Consider the following 14646-nt stretch of genomic DNA (forward strand, 5'->3'; position numbering starts at 1 on the left):
AGAGTTAGGGGTATTAAGCCCCATAGAGTTTGTGCACCATTTGAACTTAGTTGTGTTCACCAAATTTTTCAATGCATTTGCAACATTCTCCCAAGTATCTACATTTTCAAGATTTACCTTTCCATCTTCAACCATGTCATGTACAAAGTGGTATTGTACATCAATATGCTTTGTTCTAGCATAGAAAGTAGGGTTCTTCACCAAAAATATTGCACTCTGATTGTCATAGAGAACTGTAATTCTTCCTGCATCATAGCCAACACGTGAAAATAAATTCTTAAGCCAAATTGCTTCCTAAAATGCATGAGTAGATGCCATGTACACTGCATCACTTGTTGATAGTGTAACTACACTTTTTTTTTTGCTCATCCAACTGATAGCACCACCATTCACCATGAATACATATCCACTAGTTTATCTTTTGCTATTAATATTCCCAGTCCAATCCACATCGATATAATCTTGAATGCTAATCAATCTATTAGATCCCAGTGATTTACCTTGATAAGATAATGTGTACTGTGAGAAACCCTTCAAATATCATAGAACTCTTTTCACAACATCCCAGTGTGCCTTGCCTGGATTCACCATTAACTGACTCAATACTCCTACTTCTTGCACAATGTCTAGTCTCGTACCAACCATTGCATGCATGAGGCTTCCAACAACACTTGCATAAGGTACCTGCTTCATGTCTTCAATCTCATCAAGACATTGTGGACTGTCATTGACCGATAGCTTCATTCCATGTTGCTTACAATCAGTCATATTAAACCGCTCTAGAATATTGGTAATATATTTTCTATGGCTGAGCCAAAGTTCTTTGCCAACCTTGTCCCTTTTGATTTCCATCCTCAAAATAAGTTTTTCCGAACCTAAATTTTTCATTTCAAACTTTAGGGACAATTGACATTTTAATTCTGAAATCATTTCCTTACTATTGCCTATAAACAACATATCATCTACATATAGAGAAATAATAAGTATCTGATCACCTTCAGCTTTATAATACACACAATGATCTGATTTAGATCTCATAAAACCCAATGTATCATATTTTTGGTACCACATTCTGGGTGACTATTACAAACCCTAAAGAGACTTTTTTAGTTTACATACCAAATGCTCTTTACCTTTTTTTGCAAAGTACTCCAGCTGGGACATATATATCTCTTCTTCAAGATCACCATTAAAAAAATGTCATCATCGCATCCATTTGATCAATTTCAAAGTCATGCACCACTACAAGTGACAACAAAAATATGATAGATGTTAGCTTACATACAAGAGAAAATATTTCTCCATAATCAATTCCTTCTTTCTGAGAATACCCCTTCGTAAGGAATCTTGCCTTATACTTGTCAATCCTTCTGTCTGAACTGTACTTCTTCTTAAAGACCCATTTACATTCTACGGGTTTCCTCCCATTGGAAAAAGGTACTAGATCCTAGGTTTTGTTCATTTCCAAAGATTTCATTTCATCCTTCATGGTTGACAACCAAGAATCTGAATATGACATATTAATTACTTCTTTGATAGTCCTAGGCTCATCAACATCATAAGCAAAGCATAGGCACAATTAACATTCAACATGGAATAATTAAATATCTCTAGTGAATAACCGTACCTATCAGGTTTCCACCTCTCCCAAGTAGATCTTCTCACTCCTTGTGGTGAAATTTCTTGAGGTTTAGGATCATGTTCTTCTTCACTTGTATGATCACTTAAGCTCTCCCCATCCTCATTCTCATGTAATTTTGGATTCTCATTCTTAGCTTCATTGGGAATCTGTAATACCTCCTATTTGGAAGCTAAAGGGATTTGAACTGCTTCCTTTCTCTTTTCAGTCTTCTCTGGCTGCTCTAGTGAGACAGGTTTCATCTCACGAAAGATAACACTCCTAATCTACAACACCTTTTCAGTGAGAGGGTTCCACAATTTGTATCCCTTCACACCAATACTATACTCAATGAAGATACACTTCACTTATTTGTTATCTAATTTCAACCTACTCACTTCAGGTACATGAATGTACGGTTCATAATAGAAGACACATAAATGTCTTAATGAGGGCTTCTTACCAAACCACACTTCCATAGGTGCACTAGCACATTTGCACTTGTTTTTCTACCAGAACTTTCGACCAAAGGTATGATTTCTTTTATTTTTTGGTTTTCATCCCCGTATTGGTAAAAAATTTCCTAAGTTTTCCCAACTTAGTCAAAATTTTGACCAACTTGGGTCATAACAAAGAAAAATTATGTTCAATTTAATCTTATATATTCATGTGGGCTTATAGTCGTATCATGATATTATTGTTTTATGTTATTTCATTCCTACATAGGGTATAATGGAAATTTTCAAGTAATATTGGGGCTTTGTGGATAATATTGGGGTAGTGATTGATCATTGGAGCAAGAATCTGCATGTTCTTGCAAAGTCCGGCATAGGGTTTATGCAATTGATCTTCTTGCGATATGGTCGATACTCAGACAAGCTGAATCAACATGATTTTCCATTTGAAGGTTACAACTTGGTGAGATTTTAATTCCATATGTCATAATCAATGTAGGATTGAGGCTTGAGCTTTGAAAAAAAAAATGTGCATCTTACAAATACTAGCAAAAACTAGGAGCTCCCAAATGTGTCCAGAGCTCTGCATATCACTATTCATTCCTTCACCTACTTCTGGCAAAACATTCATTTTCTTGTTCTAGATTCTTTGTGGTGAATTTAGTCCTTTAGCAAAATAAAGGATGGCTATCACTATCATGTGCATTATCAATCTCCATATTTCTCTTTCCATTCTCAAAAGCATCTACTCCTCACCGTGTAGCACAAGATTTTGAGAATCTATAAAGTTGAATCTAATGGGTAAGAGTTGTTAGGAAGTAGGTCTCAACAAAGGAGAGAGATCCACATGATGATACAATGTTACACTGAAGCTAAGAAATTTCTAACACAACAAGAATGCTGCATTATTGGTCAAGGCAACATTTTCATCAATTCTAGGTAATGCACATAATTTTGATTCTCATGTAATTATGGTGTAAAACTCTATTTTCTACAAGAAAGAGCAGATGATTACCATGATGAAGAGTAATTCTGGTTTAAATATGAATGCAATATTCTTAAAATGTGCATTTGCAGAAAGAATCTAAATATATCATTTATGCCCTTCTAAATTTGTGCAATATGTTCTCCTTTCAATAATGAAGAGTATATGATGTTTGTGCAAATCAATAACACAAACCTCTACCAATAACACAAAACCTATTGAAATCATTAGCATGGAATAAAGGGGTAAACTACCTATGAAAAAAATACCAAAGTTACTATATGTTTGTTGTAGTAAACAATTTTTCAGAAACTTGTTGTATTAGTTGGTCACATGCAAGGAAAGCATCCTTGTGCATCTTTTCTTTACCTGTGGTTGTGTTGATCTACTGGTATCCATTATGTTTAATTGTGATCAAATGTTTGTTAGCCAATTTCAATGAGCCTTGTGGGAGAGCCTAGATACGTAATTAGATCATTTAATGATTTTTTTCCTTATAGACAAATAATCAAATGAAGTAGGTCAACCATGCAATCTTGCATCTATAACCTTGCACAAGGGATTACAATCTATTGTTAAGTATCTTGGATGCCACCCAACCACCTCCTTGGAAATCTTACTACACATCAACCATTGCAGACTTGTATATGGGAGTGAGAATTTAATTCAAAGAAAATGTGTCAACAGTAGATTCAATTCATTTTACAAGTCACTAGCAACAGTACTACAACAAGTTTTTGGGGTCTTCCATGCTCAAAACATTGAACACCATACCAAGTCTTGTATTCCCTATTGCATTACAAAGCCCACATCAAAGAAGCTAGGGCTCTGCAATCCTCTACTAATATTCAATGTCCCAGGGAATCATTAGCATTGATTTCATTTGGAAACCACCTACATGAGAAAATGCCACAATGACTATTTATTGTAGTTAGTGAGATTTCAAATATTGCCATAATGGTTGCATGTAAGGAAAATATATTTTTGTGTCTTTTCTTCAATCATGTTGCAATAGATTTGTGGCTACCAACATTGATTGCATTTGACTAGGACCCTAGGTTTTTAGTCACTTAGGGAGAGATTAGATAGTCAAGTAGATCAATCTGCAGCTTATCATTAAGACATATATCACAAAATGGAGGTCATCAACTGCACACTAACTAAGGGTAGACACCCAGTATTCAAGGTAGTAAGATAAGAAAAACTATACTTCTATGGCAGCTCTAAATTTAGTTTCCACAATTTACCAAAGACATGATATAGCCAATCCAATATCAACTACAAACTTTAGACAACCTTGTGCATGTGTGAACAATAACTTGTGCTCAAGTGCAATCCCCTATGACATCTCATACTATATCATTTGCAATATGGCATGCTTCCATACAACCATTAGCAACCATTCTCATTAAAATTGCCAAAATTCACAAATTTGCAATCTATAGCCTAGCATATGTTGTCATTTCCCACCATTTTACCCACAAACTATAAATTGGAATGCCAACTATGAGAAATCCAATGCAACATTGATTGGAAAAACAACATTAAGTAATGGAATGAAAACATTCTAAAATTGTTTTCTAGTAACATTTAAGTAACTGTATTTTAAATAAGGACATTTTGGTCACAATAGAGGTTGAAAGGTTGAAGAGATATACAAGCCCAACCAAACTATTTCAATGTGTGTGTCCCCTCTCTAGCTACAAGACTCATATTCTTCACCTTGGTTTTTGTATACATCCATTGTATACCCTGTTCGTTATTTTATTGACAAGATGCACCACACAGTTGCTAAAGTGGCAATCCATTTAATGTGGATATTCTATAATCATGGGTTTTTTCTAAAGACAAGAATGTCCATTAGGACACCTATAATCAAGATCATATACACCCATAGATCCTGAGAAAATATTCCATAAAAAAACCCAACTTTATATCACTTGTTCACAACTATTTTCTTAAATTAATACAAGTACAATGGTATATGCATGCAAATAAAATCTTTCTCATCATCAAATCACAAATGTCAAATGCAACTATTTGCCCCATTGTAAGAGTATTGTTTACAAGGCTACTTTATAACACTAAGAATATGCAATTTACAATAATGATGACAATGTTTTTTTATAGCCTTTGGAAAACATTGGTCTCTAAGAGCTGTCAAGATGAAGCATTTAGTTTTACATTTCATCTTTTGACATTGTTGTACAAAGTATGTTTCCACTGCTGTTACTTCTATACCTCTGCTATCCAGGTCATAGAGCTCTTCAAAGTTGAAATAGGCATCATTTGATTATTCTTAACATTTCAGTCTTTATTTCTTTCAATACTATTTTAAATCTAAAAAGTGCATATAAAGCTGCCTTCATTGAATCTATAAAAAATCTTTTCGAAAGATCAAATAGCCCGTACAAAACTTAGTAAACAAAACCATGAAACCAGATTTCCCAAATTTAGAAACAATTCACAATTCACTTAAACTTCAATAACGCTCTTCTAGTGCCAAACCAACCCACTCATCCTCTAGAAACTACATATTCTTGCATATCACAATATTTTGCCAATTCCTCCATTCCCAATATTGATCAAGGAATGTTTCAATATTTGAGTCTAGAAGGTGATCAGATATTTGAAAATGTTAACTTATTTCCTTTTAAACATATTTTTATTGTTTGAAATTTATAATAAGGAAGTTATAAGATAAGACTTATCTCAAGGGTATTATAAGCTAGCACTTATCTCAAGGGTATTTATAATCTCAAGTCATCTGAATTCTTTCACCTCCACATTGTAGATGACACTTTCACAAGGTAAATCAGATATTAGGCAACCTCAAATTTTTCATAGGAATCTAGTTGATTATGTAAAGTTCTCATGCTAATTGATTAACCCAAAAAAATTAATAATTTTTGTAAACTCTTATCTGAGAGAATTCAAAATAGGACAAAAACCATTTCAGCTTCCCAGTGGACCAGCTACCTAAGTATGTATTTGGGGATCTCTCTTTTCTTATGGATTTCCAAAGCTTTCTTATCCGTAGATTGTTTAGTAATCTATATAGTAACTTGTTGGTTTTGGGAGAAAAATTGTTTAGATTACACAGAGGTATCACCTTGAAGAAGTCAATCATTTAAGCAATTATGGTGTATATGTTTTTTGTCTTGTGGATCCCAACATCTATTTTTGGTAAAATAGATGTACTTTGTTGAGATTTTCTATGGCAATGACATTCAGAGGAAAGAGCATTACTTCTTCTCAAGTGAGATAGAATTTGCAACTTGTTTCACCAAGGTGGCACTAGTTTTAAGGATCTATCGCTGCACAATAGGGCTTTAGGTACTCAACCAAGCTAGACGATGCATTTGGGTCAAAACCAGCTTTGGTTGGCTTTCATCATAGGAGGTACATTGCTTCTAGAGATGTTATTTCTCTATCTCCAACTCTTCTTCATAGAAGCAAACCTATTTGGAATATCATTGCCTTTGTGTAGTCTTGTTTTGGCTATTCACTCTCTTCAATTATCCTTAATGACAACTTGACTTTTTTTTAGGATGAGTACAACTGCAAGCCATCTTTAGGATACACAACTGATTTAGCTAAGGCACATCATTGTGTAAAATATGGCTAAACAAGATATAGTATGCAAAAGTTATATTGCTTCTAGAAATGCTATTTCTCTATCTCAAACTCTTCTTCTAAGAAACATAACTATTTGGAATATTGTTTCCTTTGTGTAGGTTTGTTTTGGCTATTTACTCTCTTCAAATATTGTTAATGAAAATTTGACCTTGTTCTACGATAAGTAGAATTGCAAGCCACCTTTAGGATACACAGTTTAGCTAAGGCACATCATTGTGTAGAAGATGGTTGAATCAATTGTTGTATACCTTCACTATGACTGAAGGAAGGAGAAAGAGAATGAAAACCGTAATGTTTCATTTATAAAAGCATGACCTTTAAATTATTATTCATGCTTTTCCCTTTCTCTCATGTTTGTGAGGTCAGAAAAGAATTATTATCAAAGCAAGCAAGGAAAATAGTTCATTTTTAGCCACATAGCATGAGAAATGTTTTGACTGTTACACGTTTTGTAGCATTTCATTAAGTATATATAGATTACAATATACTTTGTCAAGCTAACATAATGAATATACATGGCTTTGAGTTTGATCAGCTTACATTTTCAAACTGCTAAAGTGTATTATAGAATATAAATATAACTCTAAAGAATTCTCAATCACATATTTATGATGTGATCATAGATTTGTAAACTTGATTATAGAGACTCTTAAATTGCTTCATACATGTTTTACTATATATGCTAATCAATGGTAACATATGAACCAATTTTTTTCAATACTTAAAATTTGTATTTCATGTAAGTTATGTGCAAATTTGATCTTGCCACGGAAGGAATTGACATCTAAATTCAATCCCAAAATGATAGTGAGATATATCAAAATGTTATTTGTTTGACTAAAGATGATGTAATTATCATGGTGCTCATTGATTGACTACTAAGTACTTATACTTTTTGTTGAAATAGTCTCTTTAATAACTTCATGTAAATGTTCTATAGGTAATACACTTGCACTGTGCCTCTAAAGTTGGAGAATAATCATGGCTATCTTAAACTATATAGAAATCAGCCCAATTGTGAATGTCCTAACTGAGATATCACTTTATTTTGTTTTATTCTATTAGTACAACATGAATGCATTCCCTAGGCCATCCTAGGGATGGATGTGATTTTCCAGGCTAAGTTTGGAATGGGAAAGTTGTTCTTTTCACATTGCAACATATTGAACATGTTCCTGGGAAAGTTGCATCTCTTGTCTTGTGTCATACTTGAGAATTGGCATATTAGGTATTTTAATTTGTGGACTGATATACTGGATTTTTTTCTTTGATAACTAGGATTTTGCGGTTACTTTATACTTAGTTATTGCCATTAATAACGGTTTCTTACTAGTTCTATTTTATATTGCAAATATGCCATGAGTTTGAGAGATTTATCACTTATTTAACGGACTTGAAGGTGGTTGTATTCTATGGAGGGGTAAACATTAAAGTCCATAAAGCATTGTAAAAAAATGAGTGTCCACACATAGTGGTGGGTGCTCCTGGAAGGATACTTGCTCTAGCAAGGGAAAAAGATTTGAGTCTGAAAAATGTCAAACATTTTATCCTTGATGACTGTGATAGAATGCTAGAGTCACTTGGTATGTCAGTAGATATCTCCTTAAATAGATTCTGATTTATTTAATGTTGTAGAAATGCAGAGAGATGTATAGGAGATTTTCAAGATGACCCCTCATGACAAGCAAGTTATGATGTTCTCTGCCACTCTGAGCAAGGAGATTCAACCCATCTACAAGAGATTCATGCAAGATGTAATGTCTTCTATATAAGTTGACATGTTTAATCATACATTAGATATTTCTTTAATGATTGGGGAAACTAGTTTGTTTGTTTAAATTGGTTTATTTAGGTAGAATACTAGTTATGCTTATTTCTATAGTATTGATCTTAAGATGTCTATTTAACCCTTGCAAAGGTGATTCATGTTTTGGCCATAAGTTGATAGCACACATTTGCAAAGGTGATTCATGTTTCCTTGAAGTTCTATATTTCCTAGCCAAGCCCTTGTTTTCCTCTGCTTTCTCATCACTGGTCATCAATACTAGACTGCCATAGCTTTATTGTAATTCCAAAGTCAGGATTGCATGTTACCTAAATCCTTTTCTTTGCATTCACAAGAATGGAGCTGCCTTAGAGGTAGTGCAGAGCTGCATTTTCTATTGTGGATAACTTTTGTTCATTTTATATGGTGGAGACATGGGTTACATGTGTTAGAATCTGATAAGATTAATAACCCAGAAAACTAGTGCAAAGAATAAATATCTAAACTATGAATGCAAATGATACAAAATCAAAATAACATCATAGAGTTAGTCTCCAAGAGAGTAATGCAAATGCTAGAAGCAAAATAGCATTAAGAGGACGCAAAAACAAGAGATGCAAATACAAGCCAGGTAGCATGCTTATATAGGCTAGGAAGAGGGAGGAGGTGGCAACACCAACCAATGAGGAGCAACCATCTATCGGACTAAAGATAGCAAAGTATCTTCCCAAGATAGCTAATGGATGCTCACATGTAGGAAGGTGACACCTCACAACCATTCACCTAATAAGACATGCTTTATTAACCTAAGCGAGATTATTAAAAGTGTAGGAAAAACCTAGAAAAATAGGAAAAATAAAAAACTACACTAACACCCCCCCATAAGCGAAGCTTAGGTGGATGTAGAAATGGGTCCCGACAAGTCAAGCCTGATGAGGTACCCATGTACATAAAGTTCCCCCAAAAGAGAGAGAAAAGAGACTCCCCAAAGAAAATTAGGACTCCAAGTGAGAGGAAGAGGCCCCCCCAAAAGATGAAGCATCTCGCACCTCCAGAAAAGCTTGCAAATTTTGTCCGGTAGATCCACTTACATCGAACAAGTTTTCTTCCCTTAAGAAAAGGGACAAGATCCCAAGTGTGGTTCCTCATCAAGGAACTATACTCTTTCGGCATAGCTATATCCCACTCAGAAATAGTAGAAGCCTCATGAAAGGACTGTGGATTTGAGACAGTAGCAATGAAGATATGTAGAGCATCTTGGAATTGTGAACGAGTCTGCTTGGTGTCTGATGGATCCCCAACCCAATCACCTACAAACTGCAAGGTCTGTCTAGCCCAAAGTGGACCAGAAGATGGAAAATCTAGAGGAGAATCATCAACCTGTAAATGATGACTAGGAGAGGAAGGAGGTGAGTCCTCTAAATCACTCTCTACATCAGAAGTGGAGGTAGAAGACTGCTCAAGTGAATCTGACCCATTAGAAGATCTATCATGTATTCCAAGTGACTCCAATGTCAAAGTAGAAGACAACCCTGTGACTATGCTCTGCTGGTTAAGCTGATGCAAGTAGTGGAAGTTAAGATGGCCAAACCACTCATGCCATAATCTACTCACATCATTAGAGTGAGTGAGTGAAACAGTCAAAGGAGGATCATGAATAAAGTGAGAAAACATATAGAGTCGTGACTGATGATTTTCTCTCCCAACTACAACTGTAGAATCATTGTGCAACTCACGTATCTCCACTGAATCAGGAGTGAACTCAACCCACTTGCCTAAACCTATGTGAGTGATTTGGTGTACCGATAGTAGATTAGTTGACAATGAGGGTACACACGGAACATCATGGAATGTGCCATCCCCTACATCAACAGACCCTCTCCCACACACCTCAACAAGAGTGTTATCACCCATCAAAATAGAAGGCATAGTACATGGCTCCAAGGATGCAAGTTCTTCCTTAGATGAAGCCATGTGGAGTGAGGCACCTGAATCAAGAACCCAAGTGGATGGTGAGGAAGCAATTGCAGAAAGGGCCTTGCCCTTTCCTTTCCCCTTGTTGTTTTCTTTTTCCTTGTTAGACCCTTCATTAGAACTTTGTTTGATAGACTCAGGAACATTGATATTATTCTTCTCAAGAATGTATGTCAAGTGATCAAGTTGTTTCTGCAAACATTTATGTTCATCATGACCAGGTCTTTCACAATAGGCAGATTTGACCTTTTCTTTCTTAGGCTTATCACCCTTGGAAGATGGTGTATCAATAGTTGCTTTTGAAGAAATTGATATTTGATCCTTCTTCTCCTCGCTATTCTTTTGTTTCTTATCCTTACTATTGTTGTTACTACTTTGTCCTTGTTGTTCTTTTGTGCCTTGGTTGGCAGCCAAGGCATGCGACTTAGAGGACTTAAGAGTGCCCATCTGGATTAGCTTGTCCTGTTTTCGAGTGAGACTAACAGAAAAATCATCTAAAGATGGCATGGTGAATTGAGTACCAAGTGCTCCCTTAGTAGCATAGAAGGTAGAGACAAACACAGAATATTCTGAACTTAGCTTAGAGAGAATACTAAGAATCAGTTGTTCATCTTTCTTTTCAATTCCACATTGTTTTAACTGTAGCCTTAGTGATTTCAATTTGGTGAAGAAATCTTGGATTGTGTTGAAATTGCTTGGACTCAAACTAATTAATTCATTTTCCAACATATGACCCCTCATTGAATCTTGTGTGTCAAATAGTGTTTCTAGCTTTGTCCATATTTCATTTGGTGTATCCAAAGACTCAATGTGAAATAGCAAGTCAGGAGAAACAGAAAAACACAATGTTCCAAATGCCTCATCACATTTGTTAAACCACTTAGGCTTATCTTCATCTTTAGCAGGTTCAGTTTCAAGTCCCATAGTTATCCTATTTAATCTAGCTTTCCTTAAGTGAATTGTCATGTGTGATTTCCACTCAAAGTAATTGTATGGAGTTAGGATGGGCATATTTGTTTGATCCATGATGAAGAAATGCTAAAAAGAAGAGAACCTCGCCATGACAATGCCCCCCCACCCTTTAAACTCAATCAAAGAACCCCCCCAAAGAAATATGATTTGACACTTTATTTTAGTGCGTTTACAACTACCACTAGAAATAAATACTTAGTGGTCTTGATTTCAATGCATTACAAACCCTCATGAAGAGCATATGCTAAAAGTGAAACTTGGACACAATATTCAAAGAAACAAATAGCACCACTGTGATCTACTCAAAAAATCATGCACTTTCAAAAAAAGAATCACCTCGATACGAGGTCGTATGAGAAAGTTATGATCCTCCAAAGTTTCCAAAATGAGAACCGTGCACAGTCACGACTGAGAATCTGCAATTTCTGAAGAATTCATGCATGAAAATAAATAAAAAACTCCACTAGTGGATAGAGCACAAAAAAATAGCCAAGTTCATAATAAAAATCATCAAAATTGGAGTCTATATGAGCAAGAACGAGACATTTGAAAATTGTGTTCAAATCTACAACTGCCAACAGAGAGGGGTATTGTTGTAGCTTTTCGTGCTAGATCCTGCAAAATATATAGATTGCATGCAAAATCTAAAAGATACCCAGATGGTTTTTCGGTGCCGCGAACAAAACCCAGAAAGCATTTTCCTTGTTGATGTACAAAAGATGTTGCTATAGTGTAAATCAAACGCCTTTAACAGTAAAAAAGGGCTCCAAAAATGAAAAACCGACCCCAACAACCAAAATATGACATGCAAATGCTGGATCAACTTCCTAAGTCCATCAATGGCATGCTAGAACCTGTAATACTGATTGAAAACTCCAAATATGCAAGTTGGTTGTCAGATTTGAGATTGAAACCCCAGAGAAAAATCATTTTTGTCAAAACTTTTCTGATTCTCAGGATCATCCAAAGATGCAAGAGAAGAGCATACTTCATTTTTCAAGAAACTACAATAAAGTTTATTAGCCCCCCCCCCCCCCCCCCCCCCCGAATCTCTCAAATAAGGAAACTAAAATCTACTCTTGCACATAGAAAAGCTCTAATACCATGTTAGAATCTGATAAGATTAATAACCCAGAAAACTAGTGCAAAGAATAAATATCTAAACCATGAATGCAAATGATACAAAATCAAAATAACATCATAGAGTTAGTCTCCAAGAGAGTAATGCAAATGCTGGAAGCAAAATAGCATTAAGAGGACGCAAAAACAAGAGATGCAAATACAAGCTAGGTAGCATGCTTATATAGGCTAGGAAGAGGGAGGAGGTGGCAACACCAACCAATGAGGAGTAACCATCTATCGGACTAAAGATAGCAAAGTATCTTCCCAAGATAGCTAATGAATGCTCACATGTAGGAAGGTGACACCTCACAACCATTCACCTAATAAGACATGCTTTATTAACCTAAGCGAGATTATTAAAAGTGTAGGAAAAACTTAGCAAAATAGGAAAAATAAAAAACTACACTAACAACATGTGGCCTATATTTCTAGTTTTGTAACAACAATACAAATAATTAATTCAATGATACAATGAAGTATTAAATTCAGAATTTAGGGATAGTATATTGGACCACGAAGGTACTAGTTGAACCTTTTCAGTACTTTTTGTTCAACATGTGCTCCTTGGATCAATGGGGGAATTGTTGTGGCACTGTTGGCTCTTGATGATGATCACACCACCTAATGTTACACACATTTGTTTCCATTTACATCCTATGGAGATAGACGTTGTCGATGAGGCAAAATTGACACTTCATGGTTTAGTTCAGGTATTGAATTTATTTGAGTTTAATAATGCCCAATAAAATAATAAACCATTCTCTCTTTTGTTGTGTCTAGTATTTATGTCTTGAAATTCTTCTAGCGCTACATCAAACTGAGTGAGCTAGAGAAGAAGCAGAAATTGAATGATCTGCTTGATGCACTGGAATTCAATCAAGTTGTGATATTTGTCAAGAGTGTTAATAGAGATGTAGAGCTGAATAAGCTTCTTGTGGAGTTTGAACTTTCCATCAATCTGCATTCATTCTGGGATGCCACAAGAAGAAATGTATGTTTGATGTTGTTTTTCTTTTTGAATCTACCATGGTACTTAATGTAACAATTCCCTTTTTTCTTTAATCTAGGATATGCAATTGAATTTAATTTGTATAATTCTGTCATCTCACATTTCTAACTACTTCATCCATAAATATAAATCTTTTTGCAATTGTTGTATACACATTATTTATGACAATATTTGGGATAAAAAGGATTGTTCTTTTCTAAATTCTTGATGGTTCATGAAAAATTATCTTAGGCATTTGATTTAATTATGTTTAACAAATACAAATGTGTTATTTGTGGTAGTTTTAGAAATAAAATTTTAATATGTGATTTTTCATGCAGATTAACTTGGTACAAAGGTTTCAAGGAAGGTCATAAGGTAAAATGAAGAACTTTAAGTGCTAGAGGCCAATGGTTCTGTGACATTGGTATTGCATAGGAGCTCTAATATAGTTGGTGTTAAATTAGAAGCAACTAGACCTCCTATCAATGATTCCTTGAGGTTTTCCAATGTCTTGGCCACGTCTCTCATTGAAGGTCATTCTCTTGTTGATTCACTGCTACAGAGAAAACCAACATTAATGAAAGATTCATAAGACATTTGATGTCCTCCACTTTTCATTCACATATGTCAATAGCCTAGCATCAACAATATCTGCCACTCTCTCTAGAAAAATTGTCGCCACCCACTTTCACAAGTTCATATCTCCCACAAACATCTCATCACTTGGCCTCTTCTTTTTAACCATCTCTAATATCAATATTCCAAAACTATACACATCTCTATTTATAGAAACATTCCCACCCAACCCAAACTCTGCAAACAAATTTATTCATGAGAATCTATTAAGGAAAATGACAATGCCAATATAAAAGATACTCAAGAAAACAATTACCTGGAGCAATATAGCCTATAGATCCTCTGAGTGAAAATGTTGTTGTACTCAATAAATCTATGGGGTTTGTAGCAATTAAACATGATATACCAAAATCATTCACAAGGGCTGCCATGTCGGCATCCAAGGGCACATTACCCGGCTTCAAATCATAGTGAACAAGCTGTAGAGAACAATCATAATGAAGATATTCCATACCATGTGCTACATCTATGGCAATGCTCAAACATTCA

General features: G+C 35.0%; 1 pseudogene; it reads left to right on the top strand.

Moving 5' to 3' along the window:
* Positions 1-13905, top strand: part of LOC149541283 (DEAD-box ATP-dependent RNA helicase 15-like) — an 82781-nt pseudogene extending 68876 nt beyond the window's left edge.
* Positions 13906-14646: the final 741 nt, after the last annotated feature.

Source organism: Cupressus sempervirens, chromosome 8, assembly GCF_028749045.1.
Source record: "Cupressus sempervirens isolate cs-2001-9-10 chromosome 8, ASM2874904v1, whole genome shotgun sequence".
Classification (NCBI taxonomy): Eukaryota; Viridiplantae; Streptophyta; class Pinopsida; order Cupressales; family Cupressaceae; genus Cupressus; species Cupressus sempervirens.